A 16,066-nucleotide genomic window follows, 5' to 3' on the forward strand; every position below is an offset into this window, starting at 1 on the left:
CAGAAAAATCATTCGGTCCCGGATATATTGAGTGTTGATGAGTAACGTTAGGCCTAACTGTCAGGCGCGGTCTCTTTAGGAAAACAATATGTAATTTTTTTTTAATATGAAAAACCGATGAGCTGTATCCAGTGCACGATAATGTTAGGTAATTAAGTTGTAATGAGTTAAATTCTATTTTGTTTGCTAGAATTCTTTCGATTCGTCTTTTTCAACGAGTGATATATTGAATCATAGGAGTCGGACCGCGCTGGAGGCGCCATAAACATCTATACGAGTGACTCTCTGATTCGATTCGATTCACTTAACCATTCAAATGAGTCATTTGTTTGTGAATCAAACTGAGCACGCTGTAGTAGCATTACACCTGCCAAGACAATTCAATATGTGCAATCTGAATTTAATAATAATATTTATTTTGTGGTAACACTGTGTGTGGGAAGCTCTGACAGAGAAAAACACTATAGATACGTAAGAGGGAGCCGTAAAACGTAAGTGCATCATCTTTTGTTCTTGAATGGAGGCCTAATCTGTCTGCTGCACTTGAGCAGGTTCAGTATTTAGAGTGAATGAAAACTTTTGAAACATAGATATGCCATATGATGTGATTAAAATCATACTTATTTTACTCTGGTGGGGATTATGAGCAAACAAACTTAAATTTAATCTGAACACTATATATGTGTAATCTGACATTTTTATTTATTTTTTTACAGAAATTCTGAGCTGTTGCATGTACATTCATCAAACATATAAGGTGCGAATTCTGGGTCTGGTCCTAATGATTGTAAAAAGCTGTAAGGTTTAAGATTAAATAATTACCTTACAATATATATTTGTACATATTTCAAGGCTGCAATTTGGAAAAAAACTTTCAAGCTAATGCTGCTGAAATGGAGGTCAAGGGGACTATGAAGAGGTGGCTCCAGCTGAAGGGTGGACTTCAGGAGGCAGAGACACTCTGTGAGTTTAAAAGACCCATCTCTTTAACCTTCCATACACATGACACACTATCACATTTCTATAATTCAAATCTCTTAAAGGATTTTTATGCTGCACCAATTAGGGTAAGCAGCAACACTTCCTATAATATCTAATGTACTTGTTAATTTGTAAGAAGAATGACACCAATGCTTACATTAGTTGCTTATATACTGTCTCACCCTTATTCCTAGGTTACAGTAATCAGCTGATCCATTCGGTATCCAGACCAGGTGGTGGACCTGCACCCAGGAGCGACCACAACACATCCCTGACTGTCAGCGGAGACCATGTCAGCTAGATGACAGATCTCTGTGAAGACCTCATTGATGGCCCCAGCACAGATCCTCAGCAAAGACTACGAGAACCAGACAAGCCCTCTGCACAGACCCTTTTTACCAGCTTCACCTGCTGGCGTGATGTTACTTCATGCAGAAGAAGTTGGATGAAATATTCTGAATGATATCAATCCACAATCTGACTTGTGATGCAGCCTGGAATAATCACACCACGTTCATTTGTTTGGCCAGATGAGAACTGGTTTCTTGACTGAGCCGGGTCTTGTTTGGGTTTGGGTTCCTTGTCACTGTTGCCTTTTGTCTTGCTTGGTTGAAGACACCTAATATTCAGCAATATTACTGACTTGACTGCACTGACACCATTTGATAAGAACTGAACTGAATTATGACACACAATGTTTTATATATGAAGAGTTTATTTACAAAAACAGATAACTCCATTTTTAAATATCATGTTTTTTGTTATGTTTTTGTTTCGTGTTAGTTAGCTAGTATTTATTAGTTATTCTTTACCTAATCAAAATAACCTGAATGAAGTTTGATTGAGATTAATTGGAATGCACAATGAAAAAACATGATTTTTAAAAATTGTTAAAAACGAAGTTATCTGTTCCTGCAAATGAACTCTATATATATATATATATATATATATATATATATATATATATATATATATATATATCAGTAAATATAATTTACTTGTTACTTTGTGGTTTAAAAAGTGTGAATGTTTATACTGTAGTGCATTTGTTCATATATATTTATATTAAAGTATTTGGTAATTTTATAATTAAAGCCTTTTTAATGTTTTTAAATGGTTGTATTTGTGTTTCACTGCTGAATTACATTTAGCAGTTTCTGGGCCACATTCGGCCCGGGGACCAAGCCGAGTCTCAGCCAGATCTGGCATAAAGTGTCTGGGCCAGATCTGGGCCACGTCAATAAATAAGAGTCATTTTACAGGCCGTGGGCCGCATCTCGGCCAGAGGAAATTGTTTGAGTCTGTTTTCAGTGTGTGTGCCAGCTTTGGGCCGGGGACCCAGCCAGAACTGGGCCAGAAGCTAAGCAAGGTTGTGGCCCAGAGGTGGGCCAGACAAATTTTGCTATCTGGGATGTTTCTAAGGGTGTTTTCACATATAGTTAGTTTTAACCCTACATCGCCCCTTGAGTAGGGTTTTACGTTTAAGGTCCTTGGGGTCAGATAGACCCCAAACTTTTACAGAGCGATTGCATAAGGAAATATAAATTTTTTATATGACAAACTATATATCATTTTTTTTATTTACTTCTCAACTATACATTTATGCTGCGTTTTTGTGTATATTTGATAGTTTTTTACCTATTTACGGCACAATTATTCAACTACGCCATAAATTGGCTTATGAAAAATTATTTTTTTATTAAAAAATCACTTAAATTATGACCTAAATTAAAAATAAATGGTTTCTAGATATTGGCCCATGTGTTAGGGATAGAATACTGCCATCTGCAGGTTAGAATAAAAACTTTAGGAATTACAGTTAAAGAAAGAAAGTGCAATGACCACATATATCCAGCAGAGGTCCATAGGGACTCATTCATTTTCAGTTCGGTTTCAAGTCAATTTTTCTTCATGTTTCAGCTTCTCCTTGCAACTTTATGATATATATTTTGTGAAAATATATTTAAAAATTCTAAAATATATAATATATAAAAAAATCCATATTTTTTTTGTCAAAGGTTAGAATTTGTTGTTATTGTCTGGTGTCTTTTGAATGGTCTGCTTTTGCGAATTATGTTACATAAATTTGCAGAAATGTCTCTCTCTCTCTGTGTGTGTGTGTGTGTGTGTGTGTGTGTGTCACATTGTTATGCATTTATGTTCTGTGCATTTTATTTGCCAAAATCTAAAAAATGCACTGGACACCTATGTCACACCTGTGTGTGTGTGTGTGTGTGTGTGTGTGTGAGTGTGAGAGTGAGTGAACATGCTTGTTCCATGTTGCATTTGTGCTCTAGTACCAGTCCTTCATTTATGAGTGGAAATTTTCAGATTTATGCCAAATTTGTTGATTTTATATGCCAATTTCTATAAAAATGTGTGTGTTGCGTATGAGATAGAATGTTCGTTCCAATTTGCATTTGTGCTCTAGATCCAGGCCTTTACAAAAATGTAAAACTTTTCAGATTTATACTGGGTTTACTACTTTTTTTTTGACAAATGAAACAAAAAAAATATTTTTTTTCACTTTTCCCATTCATTTTCAATGTGGGGTCAATCTTCAATTTTGTGTGTGTTTAGATAGATTATTTAGGAAAAGTCACAGAGTCTCATGCCCCTGAGATGAAGGGAACATTTTTAAAAAATAAAGGAAAATTCCATTGGGGTCAGATAGACCCCAAGGACCGATTAAGGGTTAAGAGAACCAAACCCAGTTCACTTAGGGTGTTTTCACATATAGTTCGTTTGAGGAGAACCAAACCCAGTTCACTTAAAGTGAACCAGAAAGGGAACCAGCCGAAAGTGACCTCAGTCCTTTTGGTGTTCACAATGTAGTGGACTCAAAAGAGAACCAAGTTCTTTTTTTGTTCACACCACAACTTTATAAGAACTCAGAGCCCAGCTTTCTTTGCAGCAGTGGATTTTGGGTATTCAAATGGCATCTTCACATGTTGTCATCACATGGGTGTGGCACATTTTGAGGCAAATGACAAACAGAGGAGGAGTCAGACAAAGCAGAACTAAAGGAATGCATCTGAAAAAAACAGAAAAGGAAGAGGATAGCAACTAAAAAGAAATTTTTCTTCCAACACTATCAACAACTGCTGCTGCTTGCCACACTTCCACCTTCGACAACATTTGTGGGGCAAGCACAAGCGCTTGCACCCAAAATTTCATCCAAATCTTCGTAGAAGGGACAGGAATCCTTTATTTCGGCAGACTCTCCACTTCGATGGATTTTGTCCCAGATGGCAAGCCTCCAGGTACACATGTCGAAACTAAATGCGAAGCGGGCTGGGATCTCATTGCTTTCGCATATCATGAAGATATTGAACCACAAACGGACCCACAAACGATCCGTATTCAGACCACCTCCGGAGGTGGTCTGAGTACGGTTCGCTTTTGGGTCCTTTAGGGGGTCTGAGATCACATGGTTTGTTCACATATACACGCTGAACCGCTCTGAGAGCTTTTGAAAGGGTTAAACGAACTAGGTGTGAAAACACCCTTAGTGCGGGGACGTGTCCCCCCCGTGCCCGTCCCCGTTTTATTGTCATGATGGGACTTCTTATTCTCCATCGAGGAGGCTTTGTTCCAGTCTCCGTCTTTCGAGTTTGGAGAGCATACGGTTGTTGACTAGTTAGAATGAGATAGATATGCTCATATGGTAGGAATGTGGCAACTGGATGCATATAAAAGCCTCTAGAAATTATTATCTTGGAGCACTACTTGACCCGAACATTACATCATCACTTAAAGATCATGCATACAAATGATTCCTCACAGTCTACTCATACACTTAGAGAGAAAAATGACTGTGGAGTTCAGTAGATCATCAAGAGAAAAATGGACAACATATTCCTTGAACAATCCAAAATATAATGAAAAGAAAACAGTTTGAAGTTGCTCTCAAACTTTGAATTCCCTTGAGTGAAATCATCCAACAACTCACTTTTCACTTGCCTTTGGAACAGGCCGAGGCGCTGGCACAAACAATCAGATGGAAAACAAAAAGCACACACAGCAGGAGACTGCATTTTACACTGCCTGAACTCGACACAGAGCAAATAACCTTTTTTATAGCATTATCATATTATCCATTCATATTTTACAGTGTCATCTCATCATAAAAGAATGTACAAGTTAAATTAACCCATGCTGTGCTGAAAATCCTTTGCCTAATTTGGTGTTTCCAGTCAAAACTAACCCGCCTCTTAAAACTTGCTTGCAAGTCTCTCATTCCGCTATATTATCACCAAATCTGGGTTTCAATCTTATGTACCTCAGTGTGTGTGAATAAAACATTATTTGTGGATAATTTAACATTAACTAGCATGAGGTTTAAAAAAAAAAAAAAAGTGTGCATATTTTTGGAGACACACATGCACACAAACTACACTCAAATGTGCAGATTTAAAACTGAACGAATAAAATTAATGCAATAACGATGAATTACATTATGAGACAAGTATCTTTTTTCCAAGCAACACTGAGCAAAAATAGAACAGCGAGTCCTCCATTCAAGCAGTTTATAAAAAAATTGAATTTTTTCATTGCTAAAATATTCAAGTGCTATACTTTATCAAGCAAACCGGTGTCAGAAATAATTTGTGTTTGAACAGGCTGTACAAGAGTCACTCTTTTAGCTATTCATTTGCATTAAGACAGCAATGCCCTTTTATTGTTGATATAAATGTTATGCATTTATTCCAATATCACCATTGATTTAAGCTTTAAAGAAACCATGCAGAAAAACATATGTCATACAGATATCTTCCCATTTGACATGAATATCACAATTTAGAATGTAATCTCCGAGACAGCAATGAAAATGAATGGAGAGTTGGTCATAAACACCATGAGTGAATTTTGCAATACATTTTTCTCTTGAGTAAAAGCAGTCCACACAGCATCACATTTATGTTCAGATTTGTCATGATATCAGTCAGTCTGCAATCAATAGAAACTCATTTCCCATCCCCAAAATCATCTGGACTATAAACTTATAAATAGCTCTATACTCCAGCTGCATGTTAATAAATGTCACAGGAACAATTTCTCAGTGGAAAGGTTTTGCTGATATCTAACTGCTGTCATCTGATCCCTCTCAATTCTAATAAAGAGTTCAGAGGCAAACTTGACTGAATGTTATAAAGTGTTGTTTGGTAGAAACCCTTTGTACTGCTGGTTCCATTCACCATTTTCCTCATGGAAGAAGTGATTAGTAGTTAACAGATATTTGTTTAGGTTTTCCATCTCTTTACATCTATTTAACCAAACTGGACATGTACGTCAATAATTGGTAATTAGTGGTTAGGGCCATGCTGTGCAGTGCAGTGACCCGTTAAAATGAGTTAAATGGGAAAAACATCAATTGAGCGATATCCAGCATGTTGCTTCATTATTGTGTACAACCAATTAATATGACGTATCTGTACCAATAAGACTCAACAAGAAGTTATCATAATGATACAAGCAAATTAGCTTCTCCCAGTAGTCCTGTGAGGTCTAATTGAAGACAGTATTTTTCATCAGTATGAACTTTGTGTGTATCAGAAATTAATTTAGTAAGATTACACATACATACATTGAGGTTCAGTAGGGTCACATTGGAAACCTGATATTTAAATTTAAACCTAATTCCGTACAATACGTTTTAAACTTCTTTGCTTCAGAAATATGTAATATTCTCCGCTATTTCTGTGTTACTAATAAAATAAGCAGGTTTGTGATTGATCTTATGCTGGGATATCATGGATCATGAGGTTTTAATTTTTCAGTAAGGAAATTTGTACATTTTTCAATATAACTTTTGTGACATTTTAAAGGTTATATATATATATATATATATATATATATATATATATATATATATATATATATATATATATATATATATATATATATATATGCAATTAAATGGCACTTTATGACCAAGAGGTTGCCGACCCCTGTATTAAAGTTTCCTAAATAGCACAAGCTGTAACTGAAGTATAAGTATCCATGTGTTGTTACACATTCCTACAGCTTAATTTGCTCATAAATGAAAAACTATATGGCAAATGAGCCTTCCGAAGTGGCCTATAAACTGACGTCATGACTGAACAGCTCATGTGCAAACTAAATTCATATGTGAACTGTTTTCGATAATACCAATCAGCAGAACACTGGCTTCTTCTTTGACAGTTTCACATATTATCAAGTATTATTAACACAGTTAATTGATTCAGCATGCCTTGAAGTGTTTCAAACCTGAAAGTTATCAAACAGCCCCTTGAATCACCTCAGCAAAGACTTATGAAAAGAATTTGTTTCATATATAATAATTACAGTTGGTCCTGCAGTTTTTTTGTTTTTTGTTTTTTTTACTTGTATGATATGGCTGCTCGATATGTCCTGCCCTGTTTCAGTGTAAATTACGTCACCACATAGAATAACGCTGCATGTTTCAAGGCACTTCAGGGGACCTTTAAGTTCTCAGATGTCTAAGTATTCCAGATCTACTACAACAGAGGGTTCAGGTAAAGTTGATCTGGGAGGTGACAAAAGTGTAGTTTTAACTGAGATGTTTTTTTTTTTTTTAAAGGTTCCAGAATCCTGGCAGGGTGAATTACTGAGATCTAGACTGAAACCCAATAGAACCTGCTATGAGATGCACCGGCTAAATGAGAAGTAAAAGCTTATCATAATCTGTTTATATTTGAAAATGGTCATGCAGTGAAATTACATAAAATGAGAGCAACAAAAATATCCTTTTCCTGTGCCGAGTTACTAAAAGTCTACATTTCAGTTTTGTTTATTAGGCCAGTGCCAATAAAACACTTATACTAACATTACTTAATGGGCTTAAGTGCTAACAATTCTGGGGGCACAAACTTCCAGTTCATTTATAATTAGCTAAAGATATAATTTCTTATTATTATTATTTGTAAATGTAATTTTCAAACTGTGAGGGGACATGATTCTCCTCTGCCTCAAATTTAATAACATTTCTATTGCTATATTTCTTGCATTCCACAAAGCTGACATTTACTGCGGTAACATGAAATAATGAGGAATAACATTAAAAAGCCTAACAACATTCACAGTGAGGGATATTATCACAAGTAATCTGAGTATTTTCAAATCTCCCACACAGGAAGATATATTCTCACTTCACATTATTGTGTATTTTTATTGGCAAAGTAAAATCTGGGGCAGTCGCAGAGAGAAGATAAAGTGAATTACATTTATCAACATCACAGACCTAAAGCTAATAAGTCCACCGTACTCCAAGCTTGCCAATAACTTGCTGCTGCAAGTTTGGAGGATTTTTACAGGCTGTGTGGGACTTCTCAAGGAAGTAGTTGGGAAGAGAAACAGGTGTGTCTTGATATGTAATTAGGTGAATGCATTATTTCAACGGCCTGGAAAGAATATGCAATAGGTGTTAATGCTAGCAAGTGAGTTATTTGTGGGTCTCCGGTGTATCGCACACATTAAACAGGCTTTGTCTGGTATGTACAGATGACTTTGAATGTTGTATGACTTTCTCTTTTGACATGCTTCTTGCACAAGATCCTGGCATTCATGCTGCAAGACATCTCGAACACAGCTTGGATGAGGTCTACAGCTTTAAACTGGTTCAGCTTTAGCCTGTCAACCCATATATTTTGGAATAAATGTATAATAATAAACATATTCAGTACGTTATAGAAATCAGACTATCCCTGAGTCTATTTCTTCCTGTATATCTTTATTGGTTCAGACTGAAACACTAAAAGCAAACAGGCACAAATATTAAATGATCAGATATAGCTAAAATATTTCTTATTAAAAGTGAATTGTGTAATTGTTCTATTTAAAATATTTTAACCTATCTCCGCTTTCCCCCAAAACCGTGAACAGTGTGGCTCTGGGGCGCTATTAAAATGTTGTTTTGTTTCTGTAAGCATTTTGTCAATCATGCAATTATGTCAATTTGGGCAATACAGGGTCATTAGAAAAAAACCTTCTCAACATTTGCCAAACATTAGAAAGGAACATACAATTCACTGCACTTTCCAACGAAATGATCAAAAGTGACGGTAAAACACTAACAATGTTTATTACTTTTCACACATATTATGATTACAGGAGAAGATTATACATAAATAAATAATTATTTTTGCACAGTACTTCAATAATAGTTCAAAACACTTTTAGCATATAATGCATGATTTGTAATTTAATACATTTTGAAATTTGCGTCACATAGCCAGCTGAATGAGGTTACTTTAAGATTGAATGGAGATTTTTGCTCGAGTCTCCTGCTTCTCAAACATGTCTCCTGAGACATGTGAGAGATCCAGAGTCTTTAGCTAAGGAGAAATATCTGAGCACAGTGTGTGATGTTGTTGAGATCTCTTCTAAAGCCTTAAAGGAGACCATTGTGAGAGTGTTAGAGTTTTTGTCTCAGGAGACAAGTTTGAGAAGCAGGAGACTCAAGCAAAAGTTTCCATTCAATCTTAAGTGAATCTCATTTCTGTCTAGGAGAAATATTTGAAATGTTAAAGAGATCTCTTTTATTTTATTTTTCTTCCCTCTGGTTAGCTTCAATGTCATTTATCCACCCCATTTCAATCAAATACAATACATGCATTGTCCAGCCATTGTCATATTTTAGTGTTTTATTGCACAATGTTTTAACAGAGGAAACCATAACCTATATTTACATACATGGGCTGTACAAAACAAAATTTTAATGCTAAACAAAGCAAAAAAAAAAAAAACACAAAAACAAACAAAGCAAAAAAAAAACACTGGTACACTAGTGTTACATTTGTAAAAAAAAAAAAAAAAAAAAAAGGTATTGCGTATTGCTCATACTAAACACCTTGCACATGTAAGTCCTTTTACAATGCTGGACATTGAAGATAAATTTAAACATTTAAACTAGCAACCCTTGATATTCTGAAATGTTTCATGCTATTTAAATGATAGTTTTAGAATTTACAATATTAGTAAAAGTTTAACGTTTCTCCTAAAATAAAACTGAAGACATCTTAAGACAAAGCTGATATCTCAATGAGACATAAGAGAATCGGCCCTTAGTATCCTGAGTGTAGAGTAATCTCTGTCAGAGCCATAGCCTTGTGGACAGCATTGACGTGAAGGCACAACCCAGCTAAAGGTACTTTCCTGCTCCTGTTCGATTCTCACTTGTCCAATAGTTTCCTGTCTCTCCTCCTACTGTACTGATCATTAAAGTTGAAAAAACCCCATTGCAATAAAAAAAACCAACCTCTGAGCAGTCAAACATTTTTATAATGGAGTCTTGCAAGAAATTACAAGAAGACAATAAAGAGATCTCCCATGTTTCCATTGTCATTTTGGATTCTCATGTCTCAGAGTCTCCTGAGAGATATTCTATGTTTCTTCCACCACATTCTCAGTTTTGACTCTTTTTTTCTCAAATATTTCTCATGTCTCATTTGTGTCTACTTCTATTTCTCCTAAGGAATTTTAGGAGAAACATCTGAAATGCCGTTGATACTAAAATGAGAGATATATGAGAATCTCATCTAAGTCTCGTGAGCTTATAAAGCAACCACTGAGCAATACATTTTTCCTTTGGGTATGGCTCTTCTGACATAGTAAACTTGTTTGATAGCTCACCTGGTAGTGAAGTAATCTTCCACGACCTTAGTCACAATAAAAGAACTTAAAGGCTTGTAGAAGCAATTTAAAATTTGATTCAACAAATGTGTTTTTATCTCACATTTGCTTTTCAGATAGGTTTAAGGTATTAGTTCACCAAGGTATAGTTCACCCAAAAATGAAAATTTTGTCATCATTTACTCACCATAATGTTGTTCCTTGTATGAGTTTCTTTCTTATATTGAATATAAAATGTTATATGTTGAAGAATGCTGGTAATCAAACAATTGGTTCCCATTGACTTCCATAGTATTTCTTCTTTCCCTACTATGGAAGTCAATGGGGACCAACAACTGTTTGGTGGTACAAAAATCTTCAAAATATCTTCTTTTGTGATCAACATAAGACAGAAACTTGTTTGGAACGACACAAGGGAGGGTAAATGATGACAAAATTTTCATTTTTGGGTGAATTTTCATTCATCCTTTAATGTAGTATGTTATTTTCAAGCGTAATAGAGATTTAGCCTTTCAGTGCTTTCAGGCCATTTAATTTCCAAACTGTCGCAATAGATACAACAGCCAGAGTCATAAAACATTGCCAGTTTCACATTCATACATTTTGGATAAAACTAAATATGCTTTTAGCTTCACTCACCTGACAGTTCACTTTGAAAGTGTGGCAAAACATGCAAAAGCAAAGATATTATTTTGCCTTTTTCCAGCCTGTGTTGAATGTGAACAATCACGTGATCAATGGCAGGAAACCTGTTTGATAATAGTCATTTTGCAATTCTGTTTGGTGATAATAGTGCTGCAGAAATTTCAAAGTTCATTTTAAGGAATAGTTTAGGAAACATTTAAATTATGTCAATAATTACCTCATGTCATTTCAAACTAGCTGTTATAAGTTTTCTTAAGCCAAATCATAGATTAGTTTAACAAAAAAGGTTATAAAAGTATTCTGAAAACTTTGTGGTCATATTAGGTAAATAAAAAAACAACACTGTTGTGTTCCACAGTCCTACATCTCCATTCATACAATTCATTCATCATTTTTTTCCCTTGGTGCTTTGAAGCGATCACACAACAGTGACTTTTCTTGGTTTCAGGTTTACGCAAAGAACTTAATTATGCATTATGGAAAGAGGGATTTTGAGTCACCATGGGATGCAGCACAGCTGGAATGTCCTTGCAGCTGACATAAATAACAGGAACTAGTGAAACCCCAGCCAGCATCTGGGAAAGAGAAAGAGAGAGAGACGACAATTGAGAGAGACAGGGAGAAAAAGGTATTCCGTCACACCATGCTTCATTACTTGGCCCTGTCAAAACATACGATTTGCTGTCAGAACATTCAGCTCGTGACCCTTTTCAGAGTAAGTTCACCCACTCTGGCCCTGATGAGAGAGGACAGGTCCTCGGATTTCTCTTGGACTGGGTGAGCTCCCAGTAGCACCTGAGCAAACATTAAAAGTTACATTTTCTTTCTCCTCTTTTACTGATTTAATGCAGAAGTTTATCTAAGCCTAATAACAATAAGGAAGTGCAATTATCAGACAATATTTGCAGCAAAATGCAGCAATTAGAGCTTCATCCTACATTCTTTTAAGATGATAATAATTAAAAGGCACAATATAGACATTGTTTGGCTGAGAAATGATATATAGGCTGATATTAGATATCAATCAACATTTTGTGAAACTGATTACAAAAAACAATACAACAACAATACTCACCTTCCAGATTTCATTATTAAGAAGAATAAATAAATATGTAATATAATCTATTTTTTCTAATAATAGAAAAAGGTAAATATAACATAAAATATATAATATTTCTGCATTAAATTAAATAATATTTAATATAATATTCCTATAAAAGGAAATTGTAAACATTATTTAGGCATTTTATTTTATTTGTGTTTATTATGTCATATGATCAGTTTGCTTATAAATTATTGGTCCATAACATATCTGCCTACTTCACAGTCAGACATTTTCTCAAGTTGAATGATAAATTATATACTGATACTGATAAAACTGATTACAAAAAAAGAATGATCATCTTTCAATATTTAATAAATAAATGAATACAATTTTAATATAATATTTTTCTAATAATAGGAAAATGTAAACATTTAGGTATAACAAAATTAACTTGCAGTCATATGATCAATTGGCTTATAATTTAATGGTCCATAAAATATATCTGCCTACATATTAGACCCTTTCTCAAGGTGCCTAATACCAAAAAAAAAAAAAATAATAATAATAATAATAATACATGTTTCTGACACAAATAATAAACATCCCTGTTGAGAACATTTAAAATAATTTGATCTTCATTCACCACAACTAGCGTTCTACAGTATGTGTCTATCTGAGGTATATTACAGATATACAGGTCTCTTCAGCCCTAATCAGCTCTGATTAGCCCAGAAACTCAGGGGGGCCGGTCAGAGACCAGCCAGGCGGAACCACTAATTGGAAACCTCGGTCCACTAATTCCAAAGGCATGATCTTCCCCTAAGCAACCCTGATAAACATGAGCTTACGTACAAGATCAATACTGGTTGCCTAGAGATGCACTGGCTGGCTGTGGGCCCTGATCGTTGTATCTACCGATGCCATTTTTCCTTTTCATTAGCCCACATTAGCCTCCAGCCTGAGGCTTGATCTAACACAGGAGAAGGATAACAAAAGGAAAATGGTGCTAAACAATTATCCAATTAAAAGGCTTTTGCCCTAAAAGACTGGCCGTGTACTGATGAACTTAATGGGTCACTGCATTGTTGGAGTGCAGGCTCTGTACAGAGGAAACTTAAAGGGGTCATATGATGTTGCTAAAAAGAACATTATTTTGTGTATTTGGTGTAATGCAATGTTTAGGCGGTTTAAGGTAAAAAAAAAAACACATTATTTTCCACATACTGTACATTATTGTTGCTCCTCTATGCCCCGCCTTTCTGAAACGCGAGGCGTGCTCTGATTGGCCAGCTATCCAGTGCGTTGTGATTGGCCGAATACCTCAAGCGTGAGACGGAAATGTTACGCCCCTTACCGTATTGTGATGCCGTATCTCGGCACGATGACACAAAAACAATAAAACCCACTATAAAAGAGGCATTTGTTGCATCCAGTGGGGACATAATTACTAATTATAATGACTTATACTGTCTTTTTATGTGTAGCGTTGCATCGCGCCGCTTAACATTACCATGTCTGCATTTGTGAACGGAGAAACGACAAACAACAAGATCTACTCTACACTGCACAAAACTTGCATTTGAATAGTCAGTGACAAATTCTTTAAATATGAAAACATACTTACAGTCTGTGAGTCATAAGCGCCAGACTGTCCTTGCAAAGATGGAATTGCCCCACTTTATAGAAAAACAGCCTTTGAGCACAGCTGGCAGGCTACTCCCAGGTTCAGGAAATAGTCCTCTGTAAAATGTGCTGCACACACTCTACTATTTGGGTTGAACTGTTCTGGAACAGTGTTGTAAATACAACTTAACCACTGATTTCTAGTTGTGTCCTCTTTTGGAAGCCCAAACAAAGTAGTTTTGCTTTCACAACGAAACGCAGCGTCTCCAGGACATGGCGCCGGCGGCAGCAACAACACTACTGCGAGAACCCTCTTTCTTTGCATAAACATTTGGGTGGTGTTTTGCAAATCTCCCCACAACGTGATGTAGACATGTGGGGGCGTGTTTGAATGAGCCATTTTAGGGGGGTGTGGTCGAGTCTTAACTTTTATAAAGAATATCTCTTTGGCTTTGAGACTTTAGTCTTTGCAACTTCAGGGATCTTGCACAAACAGCTTGTAACACTGCAAAGAAAAAAGGAAAACTTGAAATCGCATCATATGATCCCTTTAAATTATTAAATGGAAAATGACCTTTAATGTAAGTGATTTAAATGTATCATTCTGGGCTTTTTTTGGCATTTGGATGGTCACTTGATGCAAACACTGAATCTCTGAGACACAAAACCAACTGTTGTTGTCTCTAATCGAGCCAAACAGATGGTATTACATTATTTTTACACCCTTTGCTCCCACCTTAAAGAGCTAAAAGGGTTAATGGATTTCCAGGGTTCATGGATAAAACAGACAAAAAGAAAATATGATTCCTCAAAGGTCTACAAAAAAAAGGTATTTTCTCAGAACAGCAGATATAAAGTGTAAGTGCTCTCAGCTGAGTTTCTCTCTTGTTTATATTCTCCTCGTGAACTACAACGAACTTGAATAAGCTGTTCACTTTGACATGAGATTAGTTCTACAAAAAGAAAATCCACTCCGCCCTATCATTTATCTGACACAGAAAGCCTTCCATCCTTCATCTTAATGTTCAGATGAGCAATTCCCCAATGAATCAAGCATTTTACACAAGATTCGTGTATGTAGAGATATACAGACATACATATATATTGTAAAATATTCAAAATTGCAATAAAAGCCTGGAGAGTAATGCAAATGAAGCACATTGAGAGATTTTACATAATAAATTGTAGTTTCAGCTACAAAAAAACAAAACAAAACAAAACAAAAAAAAAAAAAAAAAACCCATCCTGAAGCTTGAAGATGTAGAAGTATAGAGCCATTAACAAAATTTCCATTTGGAAGAGAGGTGCTGTGAAAGTAAATCTGAAAAATATTTGAAGAATTTATGTTGTTCAGGAGCACAGTAAAGAATTTCTTGATAGGTTAACAATGACAGGTTGATATTAAAAATTAACAAGCTCAACCTCAGCAAAATAACCAGCCAGTTTGCATGAAGTCAATACTGAATGAGATGGTGGTGTCAAGTAAAACCTTCCATTTTTAGACTTTGGGGATCCACATGTGTATTATGATGTCAGCGTGAACTCCATTTTCCACAATTATAATCAGTGAAAGAATAAATGGCAGTCTTTCCACACAACATGCTCATCTCTAGGTTTCTTTTGAGCTGAACCAAAGGCCCTGAGCTGTCTTTGTAGAACAGACTTAAAAAGCATCATACTCGTTAGCTACTTGATAAATAATGAAAAGACCACAAACTACAGAGCGAGAGAGAAGCTGTAGCACATTTGGATTCGAGCTCACTCCATGCCCTGGCAAGGTCTCTAGATCATTACCGATGATTCAGTACATCAGTGATGTTCAAACGCTAGGGGTGTGTGTGTCATCTCGCATCAAGAGAACAAGCTGGTCGTCATTTAACAATTAATGCAAGATCTATTGATGAGGCCGGCGGCTCCATGCTGGGCTGCCGCTGACGTACGCTGGAAAGTTCACCTTATTGGTGGTGTTTTCAAATGTTAATGACGCGCATAACTATGCATTTACAGGCCGCTTGGTGGTCAAGTGGATTAGCAACAGTAAGGCTCACGTGGGAGGGCAACCTAAATAAGTCAAATAGAGTTTAAAGGCAACCCTGTGAACAGGAAATCTGCTGTTGAAGGAGTTTTTGTTTTTTT

The 16,066-nt window shown here is 35.8% G+C and overlaps 1 long non-coding RNA gene across 1 annotated transcript in view; it reads left to right on the forward strand.

Moving 5' to 3' along the window:
• The window catches only part of LOC131523536 (uncharacterized), a 2,300-nt gene extending 613 nt beyond the window's left edge, over positions 1–1,687 (forward strand). Inside the window, exons 2-4 of the long non-coding RNA XR_009266802.1 lie at positions 717–757; positions 853–963; positions 1,176–1,687. This is a non-coding gene — a long non-coding RNA (uncharacterized LOC131523536). The remainder of the gene's footprint in view (positions 1–716; positions 758–852; positions 964–1,175) is intronic.
• Positions 1,688–16,066: the final 14,379 nt, after the last annotated feature.

This window comes from Onychostoma macrolepis, chromosome 17, assembly GCF_012432095.1.
Source record: "Onychostoma macrolepis isolate SWU-2019 chromosome 17, ASM1243209v1, whole genome shotgun sequence".
Classification (NCBI taxonomy): domain Eukaryota; kingdom Metazoa; phylum Chordata; class Actinopteri; order Cypriniformes; family Cyprinidae; genus Onychostoma; species Onychostoma macrolepis.